Consider the following 15549-nt stretch of genomic DNA (forward strand, 5'->3'; position numbering starts at 1 on the left):
TTGACTTATGCTGAGTACCCCATCAAGATTCTGGATACTTTGATTCGAGTTACGAGAAATAAGGTTATAAAGATGTGCAAAGTTCAATGGAGTCACCACGGTGAAGATGAAGCAATGTGGGAAAGAGAAGAAGAGCTTCGTATAGGTTTTCCCCACCTTTTCCCTAAATCTTCTTAAATCTCGAGGACGAGATTCCTTTTAAGGGGGGTAGTATTTGTAATACCCAAAATTGTAAAAGCATAGAAAATGATATTATTTCCCTCATATGTATTGCCTCTATTCATTTACACATGTGAACACCACATTAGAAACAAATGAATAATAAAAGACACTAAAATGGAATATGCATCATGCTGGAGTTTTGCTTTGTGTGCATTTTGTGACGATATAGAAATAATATAAAAAGAATTATGTTGGTACCCAAATTAGAATTTGAATTCTAAAGGAAATTCTATAATTTGAGAAGACAAGAAAAATACTATAACATATAAAATAAAATTAATGACTTGCACATCATGCTAGGATCTTTGTATGTTGCATATGAATTTATTTGGATGTGAAATCCAAAACCAAGTTTGAATGTGGATTTGAAAACTGAAAATTGGAATTAGAAAACATGAAATAAGTGTTTACCTGCGTTCTGGGCAACATCCCTCGTAGCCCAGCTCCTCCCGCTCCCTATGTCTCACCGGTTGGGCCCAAATTTCCTTAACCCAGCCCATCACCGCGTTGGCGTCCGTGACTGTCGCGTGGGGCCTCTCGGCCAGGCTCCAGGGGCACACTGTGGTGCGCTTCAGGTCTCGGCCAAGTGGGCCCGATTTGCCAGCCCCTGCACACCAGCACTATACTCCGCGCCCGCAATCGCCGTGGTACGCTGCCGTGTGGGCCCCCTCGCTGACGGGTCTTCTCCGTGGAACTCGCGTGCGGGCGCAACAGAATGCCGCTGGCTGTTACGCAAGCTCGCCTGCCACCCGATTTCCACGATCGCCCTCGCCGTTGCCCCTATAAACCAAATGCGGTGGCGGCCGACCTACCTGATCTACCCCCTGGACCCCCAAAACCAGCTATCGCCGTCGGATTTGTGTTTAGTAGGGTGAAAGTTGGAGCTCCGCCGTGGTTGTCGTGGGCGATTCTCCGCTGTGCACCATAATCGGGTCCGCGGGCATCCCTGTGAGCTTCGGGTTATCCCGTAGACGATTCGTAGGCGGGGTGGTGTGCGGGTGTCTTCTGTGGGCTGGCAATTCCTCGCCGTCGCCATCGGTCCGCCGCGGACGGCATCCGCTCCGTGGCCTGAGCTCGACGCTGCGCAAGCACTGGTACGAGTTACCTTCCCGTCCTCGCTAAGTCCGTTTATTAGTGTGTGCGTCTCATATGGATGGTTGGACCATGGGAGTGCCGCATCGGCTATGCGCCGGTGGAGCGACGGGAGAGAGAATGAGCGCCTGGGAAGGTCGTGCTACCGTAGTGCGAGCGGGGGGGGGGGGGGGGGGGGGGGGTTGATGACGACCGTGGAGCGTCCATTTGGTGATCTACGGCTAGAATTAGGCTTACATACCGTTTCGGTGGCCTAATCGGAGCGGTTGATATGAAATCGTGCGGTCGGGATTGATCGGAGCTTGTGTTTCGGGGTGGGGTGCGATGGCGCGTCCGATTGCGATCGGACGATCCTGTTGCGCTCACATTTAATTAAATCGGAACCGTTCACGTGTGATCCAGCGGCTTGGATCCAAAGATACCCCTTCGGCCGCAAGATTTGCAAAAGAACCCTTACAGTATTAGAAAACTAACCCGCAGTCCTGGCAGTGGAAGTCTGAGTCTTAGGACAGTTTTCGTGGGAGCCCCTGCGCTTTCCTGTAATTGACGCCTAGTCCAGAAGGTTAGAAAATCCATTAAAAGTAAATAGAAATTGATTTTTAATACATAAATAAATGCCAGAATTTGTTTAATTCATAGAAAATGCATATGAACTCCAAATTGGTCCAGTCCAGTTCCTAAATTTTTATAATATTATTGTATATCCAATAGTACCACTGTTTTTACATGAAATACACATTAAAATTTATTTCTCACTTAACCGTATATTAAATGCATTAAATCTTTGGAAATTCATAACTTAAAATATATAATTCCAAAATTGATAATTCCAGTTCCTATGATCTCAATTTAGTGTCTAGATTATTACTGTGCAAATTATTTACATGTTTGGTGTAATGTTAATTTTGGCTATACTATGTATGTATTGTGTTGATGCGAGTAGACGAGCAAGCTACAGTGGATTCTGAGGTTCAGCTGGTAGAGACTGCTGAGCAGGAGCTCGTGGAAGGCAAGTTGTGCCCTTGATCACTTCTTTTACCCATTCATGTTCTTATTAATCATAATGATCTGCATAGGTTAATTTTGATGGGACCCAATAGGTTACCCTAGATTTTGACTATCTTTATACCTTGTTTCACCACTGGTTTTACTACTAAATTTTTGGGTAGTACATGCTATTGCTTTATGTGGCTTTGGGTATAAAGATATTCATCACTCATTGTTATACTTATTATTATCTGTTTATTATTATTGTTCATGATAAGATCATTATGTTAATGAGAACATGGAGAACCACCCGGGAAAACAGTGCTACCACAAGGGTTTAATGGGACGCCCTTGGCTGATTAACTAGGAAAGCTAGTGGACGGCTACCTTACCCGAAAGGGGCAAAGGCAGTAGGGGAGTGGTCAGTGTAGGGAGGTCCTTGGTTGATTTTGCTGCGATGGCGGTCAGGCAAGAACCCTGCACTGGAGCTTCCTATAAACTGTAGCGGGTAGTCTGAAGCTAGTGGAACTTTGTAAAGGCCTCGTAGTGGTACCCTGCCTCGCTTCCTTGGTAGAGGTGTATGGGGTCTGATCAACTCCGTGGCAAATGGGTAACACGACTTGTGGGTAAAGATGTGCAACCTCTGCAGAGTGTAAAACTGGTATACTAGCCGTGCTCACGGTCATGAGCGGCTCGGACACTCACATGATTAAATTATGGAACTTAAACTCAATTTGTCGTATGCATTGCATTGCAGGTGAGGTTGTTATTTTTGTTCTTCTACTTAATTGGGTTGGTATGCACTTATACTTAGGAACTGCTAATAAAATTTTGACCAACTTTAAAAGCAATGCTTAGCTCTAACCATCCTGTTTGGTAAGCCTTACACTTCACGTGAGCTCCCACCTTTGGCGAGTTCATGCACATTATTCCCCACAACTTGTTGAGCGATGAACGTATGTGAGCTCACTCTTGCTGTCTCACACCCCCCACAGGTCAAGAACAGGTACCGCAGGATGAGGCGCATGGAGGATGCTGTTCGTGAGTGGTCTAGGTCGTCGTCTCCCAGTCAACTTTGGTTTGCTGGACCGTTGTCTCCTTATAATGTAATTATTTATTTTGTACAAAACTCCTATTATATAGTAAAGATGTGACATTCGATCATGTGCCATGATTCATCATATGTGTGAGACTTGGTCCCAGCACACCTGGTGATTATATTCGCGCCCGGGTCTTGGTGCCCCGAAATCCGGGTGTGACACCTAATTAGTGCGGGTCTAATAAGTGTTTGCCTAGTGAATAATTTTAAAGCCCAATTAAGTATCTAGTTCCTTTTCAACTAAGTCTATCTATATATAAGTCGTAGCGAACTTGTGTACTTAACTAATTTAATGTTAGGTAACTAATGGATGATTAACGTCAACGTTGTAAATACTTGTGCTCATGCTTGTGTGGTCATGTTTGTATTGGTTAAGTAAAGTAAGCGTCGTCATCTTTCCAGTGGTAGTAGCTACGTATGCCCAAGGACGTGTAGATAAGTAAAGCTAACATGTGGTTGTCTGCGGTGTCTTCCACTTTAATGTTTAGTTCACCACTGTGTCTTTGTATATCTTGTGCTATTTTTGTGCCACTTTCATTATATTCATACATATGCATCTTGCACCTCATATAGGACCGAGAGATGATGATCGAGCTAGTGATGTGGTGCCAACCACAAGATGCAGTCGGTGGACGACCCAAGGAAGGATGGACATAACCAGTAGATGCTCGCCAAGCGAGTACCTCCCCCAGCAAACACTACATAAGTGTTAAATTAAAGGCAAGCCCCGGTTTTATGCATAACCGTTATATATGCTATTTTACTGCACTTAATGTTTGTAGGCTTGTATTGTGCACTTAAGTGTAGGAGTTGACTGAAACCCTAGTTGCATGAACTCAGGATTCCTATTGAGATGGATACTAGTATGCTAGGTCGAGTAGCTGCTTTATTAATTAGGATCTCGGTAGAAGTCGAGTGATTTTTTTTCTAGCACTCGCGCGAGGTCAGGAATTGGTTGTATCCACTTTCTTATCATAATGATGTTGGTCTGTGGACAACAATCCATGGGGATTGGTTGTCCATGGGATAAAAATTGGAATAAGGATTAAGGTGTGGTACCGTGAGTCAAGCGTTTGAACGTACTAAGCACATGCCGAGAAATATGGTAAATCGGTAAGCCTAGTACCTGAGTGAACCTGGCAGTGGACTTTACCCCTCACGCGACCTGAGACGTGGTCTCCCATTCCGGTTATGGTGGGTACAAGTGCGGTCACTACACGACGGCAGTCGGGGTTAGTGAGGCATTGTACGCCAAGGCGGTGAGCCTTGATCTGCTGACGGGGAATTGATGGGGACGGTTGATGTGTGTGGGGATGGAGTGCCTCGCCACGTCGTGTGTTTAGGTTTACCTTGCAAGGATAAAACTCGATTCGAATTGTCTGCTTCTCGCAGCTAATGAGACTGCTTGATCCATGCTGCTACATTGAGTAATAAGTGGAAATGAGGTGACTGACAAAAGATGTTGATTGGTAAAAATGTTTGATACCATGTATGATTAGGTAGGTACACATCTAGTTTAAAAGGATCATACTAAAACTTGAAAAGCTAAAATGTGATTTTAGACTCAGCTAGTGCTTTTGGCAACCAAACCCCTCAGCCAAACAGCTGCATGTCTAGAGGTAGAGGAGTAGACTCCTCACACCGGGTAAGTCTAGCTGAGTATTAGTATACTCAGCCTTGCTTGTGGCACAATTTTTGCAGGTACTCCTTAGGATGATTTGTTGCTGGTGTGACTTGGCCTCCATCCCCGCCACCGGGATAGATGGTCGAGTGGGTTACTGCTTCCGCAGGAGAGGACCAGGAGGAGTAGCGTGGCCAGGCTTCGCCATGTTACTCGGTTTTCTCCGTTAGTTATTTCCGCTGCATTAAAACTTATGGTTATTATTTCTGAAACTCCGATAATGTAATCACTAATTATACTTATTAAATTTGTGGTATTATGTTTTATTGTATTTCTCTGTGCCTCACCTTCGAGTGAGCTAGTGGTATTCGATCCTGGTAAGTGGCTTTATCGGACTAGATCCGAGGGACTGCCGGGTTATTCCTGTTTAAGTGCGTTGTTGCCCTTAAGGGTGCGACTTGGGAAATTAAGCTGGAATAATTCAGGCGGTTCCGCCACAGCAATCCCCCTGGCACCCGAAAAGGCACATATGTCTCCGCGGCTATTCAAAATTTCTTCAAAGGCCTCAGCTTCGTGACTGATCCATTCGATTGGGCCCTCGGGGTCACCCTTTATGAAGTTCTCTTCACTTGAAAAAGCGCCAACGCTGGCGAAGCTGGTTTTTACTTTTTAACATTCTGTAGATTTCTCATAGCATCTTTTCTTAGATGCACGAAGCTCTTCAACATTTTTCTCCAAATGATTTGCCCATTGTTCACTGAGTTCTCGTTTTGTTTCTTCAAGGGTGCGCTCCTCTTTAGCTCTAGCTAGTTGTTTTCGAAGATCTTCAATTTCACGCTTCTGAGCCTCAGCTTGAGCTTTAAAAGTAGCTTCGTCTTCTTTTATTCTATCTATCAATGAATATAATATTTTATCTTTTTCAAGACCTTCGTTCCTTAGTTCAATTACTTCGGAACGAAGGTTGCTCAGGGCCATAACGCACCCTTCGTCTTCAGCATCTTTTTGAGCCCTGAGGGCATTGCTAAGTATAAGACCCTGCAAAAAGTTTGGTTTCAATAAGCTTAAACAAATGAAAAATTTTGATTTCAGGAAATAATACAAAAACCTTATTTTCGCACCTTTAAGCTATTATACGCCAAGTTGTCGGCTAGTTCGTCTTTTGATAGCACCGAGAGCCCGTTTTCTAGTGTTGGGAATCCGAAGCTCTTGCTCATCTCCCGATAGACAGAAATCTCCTTGTTGTCAGGGAGACAATACAAAAAGTCTTCTTCTCCACTATCGTTGAATATCAACGCCCCCTTTGGATATTTCAGTTTGTGGGCGTAAAACTGGGCCTCTTGCTTTTCTTTTTCAGTCAATGTTTTCCCCGAAGCATGACGTAAAATGTAATCGAAGGTTTCGGAAGATGCTTCGGGGGCGGCAGTGTCAGTTTTTCAGCCGAAATTTGTTCTATTGTTTCTGTTCCTTCGGTTTCCAAGGATTTCACCTTGGTGGGCTCTGAAGGCCCAGCTTCAGTCTCGGACTTATGTTTTGAAGTTTCGGCATCAATTGCTTCAATATGCACTTCGGAAGATTCAACAATTTTCTTCGGAGTTGTGCTTGAAGACTTAATTGTCTCCAAAACATCCAGCACATTAACCATCCTTTTTCTTTTGGGGGTCACTGCTAAACCCTTTTGGCTTTTTGCTGCCTCAATTTTTGCTGAAGGACTTAGAACTTCTGATGTCTTTGTTTCTTCAGCCCTCGGTTCTTCTATTTTTTCCGTCGCCGGCACTTCGGCCATCCCTTCAATATTTGGCAGGGGAGTTGGTTCTTTAGCTTCGGTGACCGAAGAGGTCTCACCGACAAACTCAGGCACTATGGTCGGTTCAATATAACGTTGCCGGTGTGTGAGAACCTTTACCCTTTTCCTCTTCGACGCCGGCTCGCTAGGAGCAGCTGAAGCAACTTCCTTCGCAGAAGATGTATTCTTTCTTTTTCGACCCCGTGTTGGATAACGGTAGTCGGGGTAGACAAACCCAATTGCATCAAATACTCGGTTGAGTCTCTTCTTCTTTCGGCCTCCGAAGGCCGCTGATAGTGCAGTGTCTTCGGCCTTTGAGTATAATCCAAGCAATTCATCACTTATGGCCTCAATACTTTTTAGCCAGTCATCATCTGGCTCGACGAATTTATCTCCATATTGGAATGTGTATTTTAGCCTAACCAACCCACCTTCGTCAGTTTCTCTAACGGTCTCCTTCGGCATTTCCCACTTTTCTACAAGTGGCCATATTCTGAAGGCAATGTGTTCTTGAACCAAATCCCTTGTCCCAATAAAAGAGCAAACCACGCCGAAGGCTCTCTGGCATTCTTCGGTTGCTTCATTCATTTCCACCTTCGGCCTCCGAAGGCCGAAGCATTGCCAGATAGGGCGCATAATGATATCTTTAATATCTTCCCGTGTTTTCAAGTCATTCTTCACATAAAACCATTCCGTCATCCAGTCGTCGGGCCACCTCTTTCAAAAGGTTGGCACGAGATAGCTTGACCCAGACCGGGCGCCGAAGCTGTAGCAGCCAAAGTTGTTGTGATACTGCTCTTTACCCCAGGGTTTTGTCTCATACAATAGCTCATGTATGTTACAGAAACTTTTTGCATTTGGTTCTAAACCTTGGCTCCTCACGGCCCAGACAAAGATACCCATTCTTATGATTGATTCGGGAGTAAGTTGATGAAGGTAGATTTCAAATATCTTCAGTACTTCCACGACAAAACTGCTCAAGGGAAACCGCAGTCCAGCCTTTAAGAAGCTTCGGAAGATTACGACTTCATTCTCTTCGGGAGTAGGCACAGTCTTCTCCCTGTCATCTGCCCTCACAGTAGACATGTCTCGAAAATATCTTCCCCTCATGTTATCAAGATGACTCTATTTAATGCTCGATTTTCCGAAGTCTGTGTGACTTGGTCTCCACGGTCGATCTCTGGAGTCTTCACCCCCACTTTCTACATCATAGCTGTCAATGTCATCAGTGTCTTCAGATAAACCCTCCAAAATCTCCCTAGTGATCTTCTCTGTATTGGTCTTTGATATTGATTGAAGAAACCCGAGATGCATCTCCTCAGAAAGGCTCAGCTTCGATTCAGCAACAGCTTTCTTATCTTCAGACATCTTCGCAAGCGCTGAGAAAGTGCTCTCAAATCCGAAGCTTAAAAATTTAAAAAGCCAAGCAAGTGTTGTTGCGCACAGGCTAAAAGTTGAGTGAGCAAGAGCAGATGGCAAGAGAGCGTGCCAAATAAACTCGTGGTAAGCTCTTATTTATACACCTAGTGCGTTGAAAACTGGAGGGTCCCGCTTGTCAATGACTGTTGCTATTCTAGCAAAGGGAAGGTGTTTTTTCGGACCTTCGGCTTAAGGCCTTCGTCCATGTCGCAATATGAATTTATCATTCTAGCAAATTAATATTGTGAGGGGCTACTGTTGGGGGCCTTCGGCTTCCGAAGGTCCTTAAAAAATGATTTAACAATGTTTTCCAAGTGAAATATGTGAACAACTATCTTCGGAATCGGGTCACGAGTATACAAGAGTATGGTCAGGACGAAGCTTGAGCGAGACGGAAAGCGATTATGACGAAGGATAAGATGATCACGAAGCTGTGCACAGAAAAGCTTCGGCATGATAGCAGAGAAAGGGAACCGACTTAAAGATGAAAAGGCAAATTAGACCCCGAAGAATTACTATAGAGTTATTGATAAATGTAAAGGGCACAAATGTAATTCTACACGGGCTGCGTCCCTTGCCTATAAATAGATGAACAGTACTCCCGTACTGTTCACGCTGACTTGGCATTCGCTTTTCGCATCACACCTGTACCCTTACTTTCCGTCGATCCGAAGGTACTTTTGTAATTTGTTATTCTGAATATGATAATGAAAATAAAAATAAATTGATGATAATATCTATATTATTCTTTGTATTCTATATATGAATTCTTCCTTATCATCTATCGAGCTTACGAAGGTTTCTTCTTTCATAACCTTCATCCGGAATTCATTATATCCAAAGGGATATAATGTCTTGAAGGACGAAGGACTTTTATATTTTAACACCTTTTATGTTGCCTTGTTCTTAACTCTTAGCATTTGAGAACAAGTCTCCAACAATGACTTCTTTATAGATTATCATAATCTAAGTATCTAACTTATATAATCCACCTAATAACTTGTATTGTTTGTTTGTCCCATAACTTATTTAAGTTGAATTATATAATCTAGAGGGTAAACAAACAGAGCCTCAATATCCAACTATTGCACTTTAGAGGCCCTTTCCCTTCAAGAGTTCCTCAACACTACTAAAATGATCGGTCTTCTAGACTAACACTGGGCATTCGGGTTAGTCCGAAAATTCGGGTCGGGCTTTTTAAATTTCGAGTATCCAAAAATGATACCCTAATGTAGTCTTACTGAATCAGGTACCCAATAATTCGGGTACCCAATTTTTTCGGGTTCAAGTTCGGGTAGCCCATTCTACCCGATTACTGTTTTTCTATTGTGGTTCACTTTAGTGCATTCATGTAGTATCACATCTAAGAAACACTAAACAGGCAAACCTCACATTTCACGTAGTATTAGACTCTCATACAGACATAAAGTCACATTTCCCAGCGGCAAGGCAGTAGGCTAGAAGGACGAAGCAAGCTAGGCAGCAAAAGCACACACACGCTGCACAGTGCACATGATGCACACGTCCAGGTCCAGTCCATCCGAGCAGCAGGCCGACAAAGTCACCCGAGCAGCAAGGCAGCAGGCCAGCAAAGTCATTCGAGCAGCGAGGAGCCTGAAGCCGAAGGCGGCGCGACGACCGACGACTTGGGTTCACTGCAATACGCTCCGCCGGACTCCAGTACCGATTGCGCTCACCTTGGAGGCTTTGCACTTGCCGATTTGGTGGCCAGACGCCAGTACTGCAATACGCGAATACGCTTGCTTTGCTGGGCTGCTATGCTAAGCACCAAATTAGTGGGTCATGGGTGCGGCTTGACATTGGCACACACAAATAGATATAGTCATGCAACACATTGGTAAATTTCGGGCTTATTGGGTAGTTACGGTACCACGAGTTGTTACCCGATTAGGCCCAAATTAAAATCAGGTATTTAGTTTCGTTACCCGTTGGAACCATTCGGGTATCGGGCTTCTGTGAATCATCTAGGCCCCTAAGTGGTGTTTTGGTAATTAATGACAACTGAATGTGGACTAACAATTTTTGGAGAAATAAGAATGCAGGACTGGACCACAGGACAGTAAAGTCTTTGGGACTCATAACCATTGATTGTGGATCAAGTGAAGGCCAAGGTAAAACATAGGTTTTTGATTTTGCCGGTCAGCAGCTGTTTAGAGAAGAAATTGATCGAATTAATAGGATAAACAGTCATACTATTAAGAGGGGTCAATTTAAGAGGGGTCAATGAACTTGCATGGTGTAAAACTTAGTGCCTCGTAGAGCATAAACGACAACATGTGCATGAGGTCTAACAGTGCTACGGATTTCAAAATTAGGATTCTTTTGAACTAGCGCAAAATTTGTTTTCTCTATGGTCGATGGACCGTCCGGGCCAGAAGGTCGGACCGTCCGCGACTCTGCCAGAGATGTCTGCTGGTCATTTGTCCCTGTCTCCCTTTGGTGGACCGTCCTCATAAGATGAATTCAGTTTGGGCAAGGACTGTGTGTTTTTGAGACCTTGTACTACAGACCGTCCGGGGTTTTTAGCCGGACGGTAAGTGGTCCATGTGCGGATCATCCGGCCATGAATGGCGGACAGTCCGCTTGAGTTACTTTGATTGACCAGCGCTCTGTTATTCCAAGTTGTCAGATTCCAGACCGTCCGGCCCTAGAGGGCGGACCGTCCAGGCTTGACTTTTCTGACAGCTCTGACAGGTTTCAAACGGTCGATATAGCCGTTACTGTTACGGCGGATCGTCCGCGTGTGCACAGAAGCTCTGCTAGTTGCACATAACGGCTATGTATGTGTTCAGGGCTATAAATAGAAGTGGAGCCCGTGCGTGAGGGCTCTCTTGACCACTCATAGCACACATTGAGTTCATTTGTGATCCTCCCACTCAAATACTCACACTAGTTGATTGAGATCGCATTCTAGTGAGTGATTGAAACTCTCTAGTGCATTTGCATTCGTTGTGATCTTTTGAGGCACTAGGTACACTGGGCAAGCGTCATCGACTTGTTACTCTTGGAGGTTGCCGCCTCCTAGACGGCTCGGTTGTTGTCTCAGTCGAGCTCTCCATGAAGATTGTGGAGGAGTCGCGGGATTGATTGTGAGGGTTTCGCGCCCACCTCGCCGGAGCGGCAAAGGCCACGCTAGTAGAATCGAGGTATTGAGTGAGTTCTGGTCCACTTGATTTAAAGATCAAGTCGTGTCTTGGTAGAGGATCAAGTGAGAGCTTGAATTCCACCTCAACGTGGATTAGGGGTGAACGGCAAATCACTGATACCATAGGATAAATTTCGGTGTCTCTCTCTCAATTTTTATACATTACTTACAAGTAGTTGGTAATTTCTATATTGCTTATCTTGTGTTATGTTAGCTTAAATTGCTCATTATATATTGTTGTCTCATCAAGGCTAGTAATTTTATATCTCCTGTCGATTTGATTAAATTTCTGTAGTGTATTTTATTTTTAGTCAAAACCGTCTATTCACCCCCTCTAGCCGGTGTCCTAGATCTTACAGCTTCGGGTTAAACGGGTACGGGTTCGGGTATTTCGGATTTCGGGCTCGGGTTTTATGCCAGGTCTATTCTAGACCATCATCTGGATCTTCAAATTTGTGTTTCTGTGACGTTGCTGAAAAATTTGAATCCCTCAAAAGGGTTGTGAAAAGGAACTAAGGCTTACATTCCAAGAATAATCACTATTTCATAAGATCCCAAATGTCCCTTTCTTTAGCCCTTGTTGGTAACACTAACAGGGACTAAAGGTGCATGTCCTAGGTTTTCAGTCTCAATTGACTGAATCGACCCTAAAAACTAGAGCCTTTAGTACCAAATTATTCACAATTCTGTTCAGAAATTCGACAGTAGAGAGATTTTCAGTTAGAACTACAAATCAGTTTTATACTAGTGTAAAGTAGGGATTTCGTGGTTTACATAGATACTTCATTCTTATCTCTCATTTCTTTTGCACTGATTGTAGTTTAGTTCCTTCCATTAAATCTTCTGACAGTTTGTTGGCCACTTAGAGCGCATCTCTTGAAGAAAAAATAAAACAAGACACTAACACAAGAGCGGGAGCTGCAACTACCGGTTGGTCAATTTATAGTTACCGGTTACATTCCCAATTGCAGCAATGAAGTAGCACTTGATTTACCTACGTTTCAGTTCCAAAGCTGGATAATATTTCTAAAGTTCATGTGCTGCCACCTTAATTAACTTGATTAGCTCTTCTGACATGATGTGCAATAGAATGTGATGTCGCTTCATGTTGAACCCCTCTGTTTGTTTTACCAATTTTTTATTGTTGATTGGAATAGTGGCACAAACAACTTGCAGTTCGTACCAAAAAATTTATGTGATATCCACATTGTAAAACATTCTTGCATATATATGCCATCTATTTTGTACTATTGTTACACATTCAGCATCATTATGCATGGAAGTTTTTCGACATATTTTTTTCATAGTGCATATATTACCATCGACCGGCACCTCCAAGCACTTTCGTAAAAGATATTTCAAGATCCTCAAATTTGTCACTTCATTGTTCCACTTCCAGCCAACTCGTACAACTAAAATTATATATTGTTGTCACCTACTTTTTAATTTCACGACTTATTTAGCCTCCACTCATAGCAAATGGCAATGAAAAAGGTATTCATTTATGTGTTTTCCATAACGCGCATGATACTCTCTAGTTTGTTAGTATTTCAACACTAACATCTTGGTTGAAGCCTGAGGCCAAAGGATCTTCAGTTAAGTTGGTTATATGGTATAAATAGCATTCGATCGTTCTTACATGGGTTCTAGTGGATAAGGGTTCGGAGGTTTTCTCCACCTGCTTAGGCATTATTTGGGTACTCTAGTATTCACTTAAATCCACATATATTGTGGTAGGTTGGGGAGTAAGTTAAACTAATTTATACCAGAATCTGCTTCAAAGCATGTGGATTGGGGTTAATATTAGAATTCTCAAACAAAGCCTTAAAGAGTTATTCTTAGTATAATGCTCTGGAGGTTGCCTTACTCCCATAGATCAAGTTTTTTAAGACTAGAACATCACCCCACATTCGAATAGTGTGACCATCTTCAATGATTGCTTTGGAAATTATTCTTAAGGTATTCAGGTTTTCCATCACTTCTTTCCACCAGAAGGACCCTACCTTTTTATTACAGGGAACCTTTCCAGACTTGTAGTGGTTGTTCCAGATTAGGCTCACCCAAGGCATATCAAGCCTGTTGAAGAATTTATGCAAATTTTTCATCAACAAAGCTTCATTGTTAGTTGACAGCTAAAGGATTCCCATGTCTCCCTAGGTTTTTGTTTACATGCAAGACTCCAGTTAACCTGAGGTGGTTTTTTTGCATTGATGTCAACCCCTCTCCATAAGCAGTGCTTTCTGTACTTTTGTCCATTTGTTTGATTACAGACCTAGGGAGCTTGAGAGAGCACATGTAGAAAGTGGGAAGTCACAAGAACACCGAGTTGACCATTTGTAACATGCCCGCCTATGACAGGAACAAGGAAGTTGAAGACAACCATTTTTTTGTTTTTCTGGACAAGGGTAGGAAAGGTTCCAGGGTAGGCCTAGTTAAACCCATTGGTAATCCCAAGTACGTGAAGTGAAAGGTCCTAATTTGACACTGAAATGGCCAAAACTTCCATATTTTGTGCTAACACGTTTAGGGAATATATGTTGGACTTAAGATAATTGACGCGCAGACCAGTAGATTTAGCAAAAGAGTTTAAGATTGCCTTCGGGAAGAATAGTTTCTTCTGACATGCTTCCAAGACCAGTACAGTGTCATCTGTATATTGGATGATCAGGAAGTCTTGCCCACATCTTTGTTGGAGAAGAAACCTTAGAATACCTAGCACTTTCGACCTGTTGACTATTATTTGGAGTAGGTCAGCAGCCAACAAAAAAAGGAGCGAGGAGAGGGGTGACCTTGTCTGACCCTTCTCTTACAATGGAATGGTTACCTAGGGCACCATTCAAAAGCACTGCAAATGTACCAAAATTCATAATCATTTTGACCCACTTTATCCATTTGGGGTCGAAGCTTTGTGTTGCAGGATACTGTAGATGACCTCATGTTCAAGTTTATCAAAACCTTTCACAAAGTCAAGCTTTATGATGACCACTTCCTTTTTCGGATGCTTACAGAGGTGAAGGAATTCAAAAGACCATGTCAGGCAGTATTGAATTGATGTGTCCTTGATAAAACCATACTGATTAGCATGGGCCAGCTTAGTGATTACCCATTGAAGCATGTTTGCTAGCAATTTAGTTAATAGATTTACATTTGAGTTCAGCAATGAGATGAGCCTATAATCACCTACACTTGTTGGAGTAGCTTTTTTGGTGATACGGAAATGTGAGACCCATTGATACTCTACATATAAATTGTTCCTTAGTGAGATACAATTTCTAATGGAAAAACGATGTTCTCTAGCCTTTTGAGTCACCATTTACTGCCTCAAAATGAAACTACTTCAACGATCGACTCAACGCATCTCCACACTATTCTAAAGGAAAACCATTACTGTATTTGAAACTTTGGAAATTGTTTTTTTCTAAAAAATCACCTAGGGACAACAACACTACTTCATTTATGGGATTTAACATATGCACAAATTACTTTAATGATCTATTTTTTTCAAAAAAGACATCTAACAACTAGTCAATGTTATAGCTTGAATAAATTCCATAACCTATTTAACAATTACAATTCTTAGAATGCTTCTTGTGCTAGTTAGAACTAATCACACACATTGTTTTTGTCTTGATAGAGACAAGCAACTGAGCAGTGAACTCACCAAGAAGGTACATGTCAGCCCGACAACCAAGCATATTGCGAAAACATAGAGCCTCTCCACACAAGAGGTCAGCAAGACTAGGACCACATTGCTCCAGCCATTCTACCACGACTTACTCCGAGGCTAGGCGTAGATAACTAGGCAGGAAAAGAGCCACAAAGTGCGATGCGCTGTCAGATCTGTGCGGAGATACAGGGTGGGTCGAGGGATCTGTGCATGTCTAGGTGGTGTTTAGGGTGCAATGGCGGTTGACGTCGTCGAAGAAGGACCGCTCCTCTGGCAGCAGCAGTGGGGACTCCTCATCTACCTCCATGCCCTCCAGCACTCCAGCGCGCCACGCATCGTGTCCATGGCCTTCTGCTCTATTCGTGAACCCTTCCACTACTGCAGCGAAGGGAAGAGACCGCGCTACGCCAACGATGAATAGTCGACGAGGAAGGAAGAACAAGAGAGAAGTGGAGAGCTCCACGACGGCAACGATCGGGGCGTGGGAGCCGAC

This window comes from Zea mays, chromosome 8 (assembly GCF_902167145.1).
Source record: "Zea mays cultivar B73 chromosome 8, Zm-B73-REFERENCE-NAM-5.0, whole genome shotgun sequence".
In the NCBI taxonomy this organism is placed as follows: Eukaryota; Viridiplantae; Streptophyta; class Magnoliopsida; order Poales; family Poaceae; genus Zea; species Zea mays.